Below are 14654 nucleotides of genomic sequence, written 5' to 3' on the forward strand. Positions count from 1 at the left end.
GCAGCTGTTTTCACAGGATCATATTATGTTGCATAGCACATACCATGACAATTTGGGTACATGTAGTTGGTGAGTACTGCAAGGCTCCACCAGATGTGTCCAGGCACCGGAACCATGACTTGAGCAGCCCAAACACATGCTCGATTACATTTCGTGTTTGTGCGTGTGCCTCATTATGGCGTTCCTGTTCAGGTGTGTGTGCGTTTCTGATGGGTGTCATCAGCCATGGCTCCAGTGCATAGCCAGCATCCCCCACTAGGTGACCATGAGGGATGTCCCCATTAACAAATGTCCCATTGGCAAATGTCTAGTACAGCTGTGTCAGATGGCAGATATGGGAATCATGATAGCTTCCAGGGCAGCCAGCACACACATTCAGTATTATGCTCTGGGCATCACACACAACCTGGCAGTTGATGGAGGGGAAGCCGTTGCGGTTAAAGTAGACCCTACCCCGCTCACCGGCTGGTGCTTTGATGCGTATGTGCGTGCAGTCTATTGCACCCACTACCTCAGGGTATTCCGCTATTTGCTGAAAGAGATGCATATTGCTGGCTAATACCTCACGGGAATTGGGGAAATATACATGATCACCATGTGCTGACATGGCATCCAGGAACTGGTGCAGTACCCTGGATGCTGATGCCTGTGATATCCCCATCATATCACCAGTTGGTCTCTGGAAGGTACCTGTTGCTAATATTCTTAGGCCAACACATACCTTGGTTTCCACTGGGATGGGTTCCCCTCTGTTGGGTCTGTGTGTGAGGCATGGCCTGCACAGCGCAACAATTTGCTGCATGAGGTCTCTGTCCACTCTATAGCGCTCCACTATCTCCAGCTCATGTAGCCCCTGATAGGTTACCCTGGGCCTGTACACTCTTCTCCGTCTCCTCACTGTTGTTTGTCCAGCAGCATTCGCATTGTCACCACCCTCAGCATGTTGCATATGTCGCCTTATAACAGCAATGGCAGCCCCTAACATTTCTTTGTCTCAGTAAAGCTTTTTCAGTTTTCACTTCTATTAGCTTACTGCAGTGTTGCAGTGTCTCTGAGAGAAACATAGTGGAAAGTTGTTTGCAGAGTTTTAAGTGCTGGGCTGGGCTGGGCTAGTGTACTGCCTGTGTAATTGCCTGATTCTGATTGTTTTCACCTGCTAGCTCTGCTAGTACTCCCTGGTTAACTTCCTACTATTTTTTGTGCTTCCTTTTCCCTTTCTGTTTCCTCAGGGGGGCTGTGCCACGCACACAAGTGCAAACATGCTCAGACCAGCTCACACGTACTCACACATGCTTACACGGACTAAAACCTGATTATTCTTGCTAAAACGCGTGCACACAGGTGCATACGTGCTTACACAAATTTCAACAACCTTAGACATGCTTACTCCAGCTTAAACGCATGCACACAGGTGCACACGCGCGCACACAATCTTACTCAGAAATCCAGGCGTGCACCCGCGCACAAACACTTTGCAAGCACTTCAACAAGAAACTTTAGTGTTATCCACGGCATACATCTTCAATTTCTTGCCTTTAGCTAGGGTACCTGTTGACACACCTCTTGCAGTGATGAGTAACTGTCAGCAAATACATGCCACTCTGCTCAAATGAGCTTCACTTCTTTCATACATACCTCCCTCGTGATGTCACCTATCTTCTACTCTGATACTCCCCTTATCCTACTCCTACACTCCACTGACTGTGCTCATTTGCTATGTAAACTTGGGATTCACTATCCTTATCCTCATTTGCATAGGATTGCCTACTAATGCTTGGTTACATCTCTTAGACTGAGCTTCCCCCCTTAGCAACCTCTACTCGGTAGCCATGTTGTCCTGCCATTACCTTGCATTGTAAATTAAGAATTACGATAAAATCCATATTTGTGGATTTTAATTATTGGTTTTCTGGCTTTTAGACCTTCATCACGTTTGCGCTGTGCTTAAACTTCGGAGATCGGGATAAAAAAAAATTATTTTATTTTTATTTTGCATCGGTGAACATTGCCAATGGCCATATTTTTGGCCATTGGCATGCTTCCTCAACTGGATGCATCCTTTTTTTTGGAGCTGTCACGGCTCCGTTTTGCTATTTGCAGAATGGTAGTTGTCAACGGAGTACATTTCTGTAAATAACACTACTCTTACTCGGACAGGTTCTGGTTTCCTGGATCGCATAGTTACCTCATTTGCATACCTTTCACCTGCAATTGAGGTAATTTGCATATCCTAGCCCTGTCCGTGTAAGAGTCATATTAGGAGCTCTCTTGCACTCCCCTACCGGCTGTTCCTGGATCACTCGGCGGACATGTTGGCTGCATGGAGTCTTACTCTACTCTTAGACTCCGTGCAAGCCTTCGTAAATCCGGCCCAATCTATTCCTTAAAATATGATACATTTATCAATAGTTTTCTCCAGTTTACAAGGTGGCATCAGCTTTAATAAACAATGTTACTTCACAACATAGTATATTTATATATAGCTTAGAATTTAAGTTAAAAAAAACTTTTGACATCTTAAGAATTTGCAGGAAGAATATGATTAAAATGAAAAACAGTGATGTAATATTGCTATGAGTCTTGTAAGTAATGTGAAAATAAATAGTGACTAAAATGTTTAAATTTTTATGTTCAGCTGTATATAGTCTTGTCATTTTAAAAATGTTAAATTTCATAATGAGAATATAAAGGAAAGATGGATTTGCATTTGTAGTTATTTTGACGGCAGGGACATTGCTGGTTTAGGATTGCTAGATGATGAAGGCGTAGTTTGTTTGACTCCAGCATCTTCCTCAACACCAGTCATGGTAGATTCAGTTGACTCTGTTTCAGTTATTGATGAAGTAGCAAGACACCTCACCGCTGTAAATGGATTAATGAAAACTTTTGTTCTCTACGGATGCGTTACCTTCAGGAGCACAGGATAAATTATCTTCCGTTTATATCTCTGTTGTCAGCATTACCTGATTGCTGGAGCAAAGGCACTTTTTCTAGTTATCACAGAGTAGGCATTATAAATGTAGACTCAATTATTTGCCATTGTTAGCTGATTTTCCTTTTGCCACAGTTTAGAAATAAGAAGTACTTTCTTAGATTTTATACTTGAAGATCTCAATATGTATGCACTGTGTAGTTTTATGCAAATTTCATAATGGCAGGCTTCAGTCCAGGCAGCAAAAAATGTTTATTAATAGGGAAGGTTTTTAAATGAATTCACATCTATTCATCCTGAGACTTTTAAGCATCTTGGATCAATTATACCTGGACATGGTAATCCATTAGCAAGGCTTTGTAGTTCCATCATTGTGTTTTCATTCTTAAGCCATATACCCTTATTGTCAATATTCTGACCCCCATATTAAGCCATATACCCTTAATGTCAATATTCTGACCCCCCCCCATATTATTCAAGCCATCTCTTGACCCAGTATATATAACTTCTACTAATGTTGATAGGAAGAAGGAAGCAGAACCATCCCAGACTCACACTATCATATAACTATGTATAAAAATGCTTTTGGTATGATTCCTTAAGTAATGTCATCCCAGAACTACAACTGTTCAAACATAACCAGCTGACACTTCATATGGTCAGGAATAGGAAAGCATCTGGATTGCACCCCATGAAGGGGACTGTATCACCCTCACCATCTCACTTAGCTCTATCTGTCTATCTAGTAATTCCATGAATACACAACCATAATGGAAAGAAAACAAGAAAAAGACGCAGTGAATCACTGCACTTGAAAAAAAATGCAAACAATATATATATATATATTTTGTAAAAGCACTAACTGACAGATTGCAATGCATCCAGATCTGTGAGCTACAATCTCATCTATTTTAATTAGTGGGAAAGCCATATGAGCACCCCCATAGACTATTCTCCATAATGATATATCCTTAAAAAGGGGGTAAACAAAGATAAAAAAGAAGTATGCATATCTTGCCTGACCAGAAATATGAGTCAGAGATACTTAGGGTGACAAAGGTGAAAAAAACCCCAGTAACAAACAAGACAAACACACAAGTTGCATGCCTCCCACACAGTACCTTAGCCATGGAACAACCATCAGGCACATGGCCCTTGAGGATCAGCAAATATAGGAAACTGTCCCTCCATGCCCACTTTGATGGCTAACTTAAAACAATCATAGTGCGTTATCACTGAGGAATAAGTGCTCTGAATACTTATCCAGACAAACCCTTCACTATAATGGCAATAACATGAACTAGCAGTCAGATACAATTAGGCAGTAGGTTGCCATAAGTTTAAGTCCAGAAACCAAATTAATGCAGATAATGAAACCATTAACACTAATGTAACTATCAAAAATAGCAACACTTAATGAAATATGTGAGGAAGATAGACAGTCAGTCTTCTTTCAGCTTTTCCCGGTTATGGGTCGCCACAACAGAACTCCGGTCCACTAATGATTGGCAGTAGAATTTTACGTGCTGGCTTGCCGGGCCTAACGCTCAACCTTCAACGAAGGAATGCCTATTCACGCATGTCGACACACAGAAGACAGACAGTGATATCAAAATGAGACACACCACTCAGTACTACATCAAACAGAAATTCCTCAGTTACCTCATGCACACTCACCCACTAAGTGATCCATGCCCCTTTTATATAATTCTACAAGCAGTCTCTGCACTGCAACTACTCTAAGGTGGACAGCAACCATGTGATGTAATAGAAGCAGAAATCAGCAAAGTGATGACTCCCACCCTCAGAATATCCTAGTCAAATTCACAAATAGGCAAATTTACAGGCCACACACTCTGCTCATAGCCACCAGTCATTTCATGCCAGCAACAACATTAACAGTTAATACTGATAGCAAGAACAAATGCCAGCCACATAACTCAGGCTCTCACTTGATGGGATCATGAATTAATGCAATGGGAATAAGGTAGCCTCTCCCTGTACTCCAGGATCAGTTCCATTTTTGTATTAGAAAAATAATTTTCATTTAAAGTCTTAACCCATTTTAAGAACAATAGCAGAGTTAAAAATCTAAAAAAGAGCATTGTTAGGCACTTTAATGTATAGTCTCATCTTATTACACCATGAAAGTATATCTGTAGGAAGCAGTATCGCTGCAGGGGTCTCAGTTTAGCATACCAGTTAGTTCTCCAGCAACCCACATCTGGAAATGCCAATAAAATATCATTGCTGTATGGTGCATGTACCTGACATCTATTATTGACCAAGGGCCATGAGGAATGTGTCACAATATAAGCACTGTAATCATTCTCGTGAAGAATACAAAATCAAAAAAACAGCAGCCCATACATCTGAACCACTAAAACGAATTTCATAGTGGGAAGGTAGCAGTGTTACTGTCATTGCTCTAAGTGTAGAGAAATGTGTATGAAAAAGTAAAAACATGCAACTAACTTTACAGGTGCATGGCTACCTCTTTCATTTGGTAACATGACCTGCTATTTCCCCATGGATGAACCATATATCAGCACAGCCACCAGGCACTCATATATGGATTTTCAGAAATACACAATCAGTTCTTCAAAAAAGTCCAAGCAACCAACACTTATTATTTTTATTTATTTATTTACATTTGTTGACCGGGAGTGTCCGACTGGACGTAGGTCCATTTTCAGTGGAGGCCTGGGGAGAAAAGCTCCACAGTTAAAATATGCAGACAGTAGTTACATTGGATTTACATAGTGATTAACAATTTGATTAACATAGCAATTCATTACAAACATAGTTACTGATGAAGAACATAGTACATCAGTAGACAACTAGAATCTTTATCTGTGAAGTACATAACAGACATTAACAAATGTTACAATAAGAAGTTCCTGCTGTATAATAAGTAGTAGGCTTATGAGCATCCAAGCTTGTTATAATCATGGTAGTTAGTGGGGTGGAAAGAAAGGTAGTGGTTGGATGGGGTGGGTGATATTAGAGTGGTAGTTGCAAGGGCATAGCCAACATGTTTTTAGGTGCGCTTTTAGTAAAGATTTGAAGTGGGTGCATGATGGTAAGGAAGTAATTGTGGGTGGGAGGGAGTTCCATAATTTGGCTATGGTGCAAGAGAATAGTACTTCACCAGCAGAGTTATTGGCTTTAGTCATCTGCAAGTGATTTTTGTTGCTGGATCTTAGTGGTCTGGAGGTACGATAAGGTTGGAGTAGATTCTGGAGCAATGGGACATTTAGTCGATGGTTTACTAGTTTGTGGGTGAGTGAAAGTTGATACCATTAAAGGAGGTGAGGGTGTTCAAGCCAGCCCAGTTCAGCAAGTGAGAGACAATGGTGACTACGGTAGGATGCCCCTGTGGCGAATTTGGTGATTTTGTTGTACTAGGTCTCTAGCTTGTTTAGATCGCATTGCCTTAGGTTGGCATATATTGGAGAGGCATAAAGTAGGGTGGAGATAAGGTAGGAATTTGCTACTGAAATCTTTGCTGCTTTAGTGAGAAGTTGTTTATTTTGGTATAACGCTCCTAGTTTTTTGTGGACTTTTTTTATGGTCATCGATATGTGAATGTCAAATTTTAGTTTATTGTCTATTTCCACTCCTTGCAATTTGGTGCGTTCTGTTGGGTGTATAGTGGTGTTGTCTTTTGCTGTGATGTTAAAGTGAGAGTTGTTTTGAGTATGTTTGGTGGGTTGGAAGATGAGTAGTTTAGTTTTGTTTGGGTTGAGTATTAATTGGGCATCGGATAACCAAGTTTCAACAGAGGAAAAGGCTTCCTGTGTGACTTTTTGCAGTCTGGGTAGGGACTGGGCTGAGCAGATGGTGGTTGAGTCATTTGCGTATTGTATGAGTGTGCCATGTTTGGGGGCAGAGGCTAGATTATTGGTGAAAATAGAGAAGAGTAGGGGTCCAAGAATGGATCCTTGGGGAAACCCTATAGAGACAGGTAGTTGGGGAATATGTCATTCTGCCATACAACAGATTGTGAGCGGTCAGACAGGTAACTCTGAAACCAGATGGCGACTGATTGAGAGAAGAATAGGTTATTGAGGACAGAGATGAGTTGTTTGTGTGGGACCATGTCAAATGCTTTAGATAGGTCTAGGAAAGTAGCAGAGGAGAGATAGCCATTATTTTTATGCTGAAGGATAGTGTTAGTAAAGGAGAGTAAGGCAGTGGTGGCACTATGGTTTGGTCAGAAACCATGCTGAGTATTGGAAAGGAGGTTGTTAGTAAGGAGGTAGTCTGAGACCTGAGAGTGAATGCATCTCTCTAGTATTTCGGAGAGTGGAGAGAGAATAGCTATGGGGCGGTAATTAGTTAGTTCTGTGGAGGGGCCGCCTTCGTGGAGGAGAATTATATGTGATACTTTCCATAGTGTGGGAACATAACTTTCTGACAGAGAGTGGTTAATCAAGATGTATACTGCATAGGACAGAGCATCAGCTGCGATTTGTAGGTATTCACTTGAGAGGTTGTCTGCTGCTAATTTGGTGGGCTTAAGTTTAGTTAAGAGTGTTTTTATGTTGAAGGTAGGTACAGGAGAAAAAGAGAAGGCAGTGGAGAGATTACTAGTTGAAGGTGTGGGTTGGAGGGAAGTGGGGTTGTGTTGTTTAGCTAGTGATAGTATGGTTTGTGTGAAGTGTGTGTTGAATTAGGTAGCAATATTTTCAGAGGAGTGAGGGATGTTAGGAGGAAGGGTACTGACTTTACCTTGGTGGAGGATGGAGTATGTGGAGGACCAGAATTGTCTGGGGCTGTGTTGTGAGGAGTCTAGGGCAAACTGGTAGTATTGGAATTTGTCCTGTTTAATTAGCTTTTTTACTCTGTTGCATAGTTCTAGGAACTTCTGTCTAGTTGAGGGGGTTTTGGTTTAGCACCAGTGCTCCCAGGCTTTATCCCTGTTTTTCATTTCTGACTTAGTAGTTTTCTGTAGCCATGGGGAGGGTTGTGCTTTGGTTCTGGAAAGTCTTACGGGGGCATGGTAATTAAGGATGCTCAGGAAGATAGTATTAAAAAATTCAACTGTGTCATCAAGACCGAGGTACTTTAGAGGATGCCAGTGATATTCTTTGAGGGATGAGATGAATGTGAGTGGATTAAAGTTTATTTTTTTACGTATTTGATGGTAGATAACAGGTTTAGCTTGGTATAGGTATTTTTTGAGTAGGAATGTTAGGGAGTGATCACTGAGGCTATCTGATAAGCAGCCTGTTATATATGACTGGGGGCTCTTACTGACTAGTATCCAATCCAGGGTAGTGTGCTTGCTGGAGTTTTTATTTATCCTGGTTGGCGACTGTACTAGTTGGGTGAAGCCATGAAAGTTTACATGATGGGTTGGATGGTTGCCAGAACAGGACTGCCAGTCAATATTGAAATCACCTACAATTATAGTTTCTTGGGGGGATATGGTGGGTAGTCCAGTTGAGGAGGTTTTCTAGCAGAGGGATGTTTTGGCCAGGTGGGAAGTAGCATCCAATTATGCTGATGGTTTTGTTTTGGTTTATTTTGAGGTTGGTATATATTATTTCTTCATTGCCTATTTGTGGAGCTGATGATTTTAAGATCTGGATGTTTAGATGTTGTTTAAATATTATAACTACACCGCCTCCTTTCTTATTTAGCCGGTCTACTCTTAGTATGCTGTAACTGGTAGGGAGGATTTGCTCACTGGTAATGTGAGGTTTTAGCCAGGTTTCTGTCAGGATGACTATATCTGGGTAGTACAAGTCTATGGTGGCATGGAGTTCATGGACTTTGTTGGATACACTTCTAATATTTAGGTTTAGTAGAAGGAAGTCACTTGGCTTTCTATTGGCTGTGATATGGGAGAAGTTGTGGTTTCTAGTCTGATTATGAGGATTGGGGATGGAGATAGTATGGCCAGGGTTGGGGTGGATGTCTCCACTTAGGGCTAGTTTTGATATGCATGACGTTATTAGTTTTCTCAGTTTTTGAATGTGTTTGTTTATTAGGGAAACTTTATGATTGTGCTCTGTGGGTAATAGGTATGGTGGGAGGGTTACTATGTTAACTTGTAGGGATGCTTTATGTTTGAGTAATATAGTTGGTAGAATATGCGGTGGGTGCATAAGGAGGGTTCTTGAGTTGGTGGGAGGGGAGCTGAGTGAGGGTGAGACATGAGTGGTGGTGTGAGTAGTAGTACAGTGGTAGTGGTTGAGTGGGGGAATGATGGAGTTTTGGAGGATGTAAGATATGCAAGGAGAGTGCATGCAGTGAGCATAGGTAAGGTATGCTTGTACATTTTAGCTGAGGAGGAGTGATAGTAGTGGGAAGATGGAGGAGGTAGTGTTGGATTTAGCGCCGTGGTTGGCTTTTGGAAAGATGGGAGGGGTTTAGCACCATGGTTGGCTATTGGAAAGATGGGAGGGGTTTGTGAGTGTAATAAAGGTAGGACCACTGGGGGCAGGAGGTAATAGGGGGCAGGGTGGGGAGCGAAGTGGGTAGAGACCCTGCTAGTTACTCTTATGAGGGGGCTGGAAACAATCAGGTGGCAGAGTAAACTGATAAATGAACATATGATAGTGAATGTGGAAACTCAGTTAGGTACCCTGTATTTCCCCAAACTATCAGTTAGCTGTGCCCCAGTTCAGGCAGTTTTAATAAGTTCTATGGCAGAGCCGAGCATGAGGTGCTCAAAGGGTGGTTGTAGTTTTAAAAATGGTGCCTGCCACAGGTAATATTTATTAACTTTGGAATTGGCTTAAGGTAATAAACAGGGAAGGGGAGGGGGAGAACAAGGGTGTGAGCAGGCAGTTCTTTTGTACTGCTGCTAATGAGCCAAAGCAAAGACAAGTTTGTGTTTAAGAAACAATCAGAATTGACCAAGGACTGCCCTGAAACTGTAAGTCATTTCTTAACCATTTCAACACTAGCTAAAGAAAAGTAAAAAAAAACACAATTTAAAGAGGTTAAGAAGTTCTCAGTGATGATTTTTATTTGCTTCTTCAACACGGATACAAGACAACCATCTGGAAGGTGGCTGGCTATTTAATGTAAGATTTTATCGGAGCAGATACTAGTTTAAAGAAAACTTTCTGATACACTGTTATTTTCCTTCACATTCCAGTTCTGAATCTTCCAAATGATATGCTGTAATTTTTTCAGTACATCACATTTTTCCATGATGTATAAAAACACATTATCAAAACTGTGGAAAGATTGACAGTAATGGCTTAGACTTTAATAATCTGTATCCACATTTGATAAAATTGGAATGGTCTTGTTTAGATGATCCATGAATGTTCCTTAAATGTTTCTGCACAAAAGTGATCAGTACCTGTTTTTTTTATCTTTAAACAGAATAAAAATAATAAGGCTCTTGTGACAAAAACACACTTCTAATACCTTGAGCTGTGCTTTTGTGTTGTATCTATTTATTTTCATTGGCTTTATTGATTTCTCCAGATGTTTTGGGTTTCTAATACTGTGACTGTAATGGGCCTGATTCTTGAGTCAGGGTATGATTCTAGGATAAATGCCATTGGTTTCTTCAGCTTGTGTATCATCAAACAGCTTCTGTTCATTCTGAATCTTATACCCCACAATCAGTCTTCACCTACACCTGAATTGTTTTATTAGCATCACCTGCTATATACTTTATTTTGTGACACTGGTCACCCCACCGTCATACTTCTAATATAAACTTTATGATAGCCTTATATATAACTTTCCCTGAATCTGCTTTACATCCCACCTTTTAACTACAATATTAAACATTTTCTGTTCTACATGGTTCCATTCATTACCTCTATTTCTTTGAATTTCTAAGCACTAATTAAATAATCTGTTATCTATCTGACAAACCCACTGATACATCTCATCAAATGCTCAGTGTTTAGCATCTATTAATGCTGTACTAAGTAGCTTTTATACTATAGTAGTTGCCTCTACTTTTACATAAATGTAATCTAATTAGCAAATGTATGAGCAATTGTTAATGCATATGATTTATTGTCTGTTCATGTATATTATTGAATGTGTGTTTAAAAATGTTTTTAATATGTTGGGGCTTTTCTACTCAAGCCTCTACTGAAAATGTTTTTGTGACTGGACCTAGTTAGGCAAACCTGGTAAACAAAAGCAAACTAAAATAAAAAAAAAATAATAAATAAAACAAACTTCCATGAAATTACTATTGCTTCATTCTTTGATGTTTGCCAAGAGTGCTCTTCTCATCACCTGTACTGAACCAAGAATTGCTTCCTTCTACAATTCATATCGGTTTATAAGTATTGTTAACATTTAACCCATTTTGATGTGCAGAAGGGGTTATATGTGTTGGTAACATATTTAAGTACACCTGAAAATTATTTTTATTAGTCTTGTTTCTCCTAATATTATTGGAACTGTTGGGGTCTATTTCTTCCACATTGCTCTAGCTTCCCCTTACAAATCCTGTCAGTTTATAACATATTCTTTCAGTATACAAAATATTATAATCACTGGGTACAGTTATTTTAATGATCAAGCGGTACTTTGTAGGGAAAATTCAGTAAAGCTTACTTGATTTTGCAACACATTCAAGAGCACGAACAATTTTACATTCAGTAAACCCCACTTAGAGGCACACAAGCACACACAAACAGGGAAACTTCCATGCAATGCAAATTTAGGCTTAAGCCGGTGAGTTTCATTCAAATTAGCCAGGTGGAGTGATCCAACAAGCCGGAAAACACCTGTGTAGACTCCATGGTCATGTTAGTAATGTATGAGGAAATTTTCCGAGTACAGGAGTCTACACGGAAAAAAGGGGATGTAAAAGTCCAGAAATATGGACATAACTCCCCAGAAAAGGTTAGATCACAGAATTAAATGTGCAAAATCTACATTGTGGATGTCTTAAAAAGGCAGGGAATAAGTGAAATTAATATTTTTTTAATTAATTTCTACATGTTTTCCCTATGCATTGCAGTAAGCAAACATGCTTAATAGAAAAATAAAAAAAAATGTAAAATAACACTTATATTGTACCTAACACAAATGTACTGTAGTGTCTTGCATGTACAATAGTACATTCATGCTGTTACCCAGCTTACATGGATATGAACCATGTAGTTTCAAGGTTGTCAGCACAAATATTTATGCAAAGTTGGGGTGAATGGGGTGCTTTTGTTGAACTGCTAAATGGAGCAACCATGTATGCATATCCACATTGTGTAGGCTCCTACATGACGTCTACACTTCCACTGAATTTTTCATGCTCAGTGTGCATGCTTGCAGTTTACCACTTGCTGCAAACAGTTTAGGCATAGCTTAGTTGTTCACACGACCAGGCCACCCACGTGACACTTATGACTTGGCCTTCTATGAATGAAAACCAGATATATTCAATTAATATTCATTGTATTGTATAAGCTATGCTGCATGATACTGTGCATAATGCTGTGAAGTGCAATAATTTAGGGCCTTTAAATCATGTCAATTATATCTTAAGCAGGTAAACTGCATCATAATTAGCCAATCCAACATGGTGGACCTACACCACCACTGTATAAAGTATGTATACACACTATACTCTGATTTTCTCTCAATACTCTGAAACCATGGAGAAGAGAATTAGAAGTTTTAGCTGAGATAATGCTAGGGGCTGCTGCAGCTATTCTACATCTGTATGTGCTAGATGCTGAAGTCAGTGCTGCTGGTGCTGGTGACAATAGGCCTAGGCCAAGAAGGAGAAGAGTTTTCAGGCCCAGGGTAACCTACCAGGAGCAACATGAGCTGGAGATTGCAGAGCACTACAGCATGGACAGGGACATATTACAAGAGATCAGTGAGCTCTGCTGCCTCCAACTCAGAGCCAGAACTAATAGAGGGGAACCCATCCCAGAGGAAACTAAGGTATGTGTAGCCCTTAGGATACTAGCTACAGGTACTTTTCAAAGGCCTGCTGGGGACATGATGAGGGTGTCACAAGCATCTGCAGTCAGGATATTCTACCAATCTCTGGATGCTATGGTCCCCCATGCCAGTGAGCTCATTATCTTTTCCCAGATGTTTGCGGGGGAACATCCCACAGGGCCATTTAGTGTGGGATGCTGGCTATGCCCTGGAACCATGGATGATGACACCAATCAGAAATGCACATACACTCATGGAAGAATTCTATAATGAGGCACACGCACATCTAGGAACATCATAGAGTGTGTGCTTGGGCCTCTGAAGTCACAGTTCCGGTGCCTCGATACATCTGGTGGAGACTTGCAGTATACTCCAGCCACATGTGCACAGATATTCACAGTATGTGCTACACTACACAATCTGATACTGCCGAAACAGCTGCAAAAGGACCAGCAAATGGAAAGGATACACCCCCCCCCCACCAGTGCCTAGGCCACCACAGCCACAATCGTAGGCAGACATAGGCAAGCTCAGTACAGTAAGAGACAATGTATAGCACATTCCCTGACAACCTAGGGACTAACACCTTACTCATACTCACATACATATATTAAATTTGATGCCAGCCAAATCACACATCCTGTACCTATCCATGTATTAGCTGTGTACTGCTTGCATCAGACAGAGTCAGCCCTGAACTACAGTTGTGTCAACTGCTGCATTTGCAAGGTAAGTCCATAGCCTACAGAGTACTATAGTGGATTGTTATGTTGTGTTATTGTACCTATGGACCGAGTACATTATGCAGGTAACTATACTGGGATATTTGGATAGAAATTACATCCACGTGAGACTACAGACACCCATTCCACTGACATGTCACCATTTGTAATCAGTAGGCCTCATGCATGGAATATTAATGCTGCATCATTCAATGGACATGTTAGAAAGTGAGGTTAAATGGTAGTCAGACTATTGTGTGTCCCAGCAGAACATGGACTTTTGTTCCCCCACCCCTCAAGACAGCAATGCCCCTTTGTAACTGTCATAACACTAAATTATCTATGCTGTATGAGCATTTCACACAGTTAGTATGCCACACAGTATCAGGAGAGCAATGTACAATTTGAACTTACATTTTATATATTAGTTAAGTGAGAATAGCAAAGTACATATTTATGCAGGTGATGGTGTGATGAATAATCCCATGTCTGTCAAGCAGCTTTTGTGGTTCAAAGGACTAAGGGAGGTGTCTTGTATGATGGTGTTCAGGGTTCTAATGCTGAGATATCCAGATATTTTGAATGTGAAGTAGTAATAAGTATTTTTTACAGACTGTGACTCTGTGTGTGCTATACTAGTATTAACCTATTTCACATAATTACAAATTTGCATCTGTGCCACATATCTAAGACCTATTTAAAAAGTCTTAGCCAATTTTCAGAAAGTGCAGCAGTGCAGAAACAGGCTCTGAGGTGACACCATGTAGCACACATAATCCCAGCCTGGAGTACAGCTAGGTGTGGGCTGGAGTAATTTTATGGAACAATGAGTCTCTGATGTAAGCAATGCGCCTCCCATTTGCATGCTGCTTAGCAACACGCAAACAATCCAAACATGCCACTGTACATGCCAATACACTTAATTAAGCAGAGCAAAAATCTGTTGCTCTTCACACAATTCTTTTAATATATATATATATATATATATATATATATATATATATATATATATATATATTATATTTATATACATGTATATTATATATTTATATGTGTGTGTGTGTGTGTGTGTGTGTGTGTGTATGTCTGCATTGCTCTACATACATAGATCATGA

The sequence above is a fragment of the Protopterus annectens genome, chromosome 1.part0 (assembly GCF_019279795.1).
Source record: "Protopterus annectens isolate FY-2018-M chromosome 1.part0, PAN1.0, whole genome shotgun sequence".
Classification (NCBI taxonomy): Eukaryota; Metazoa; Chordata; order Ceratodontiformes; family Protopteridae; genus Protopterus; species Protopterus annectens.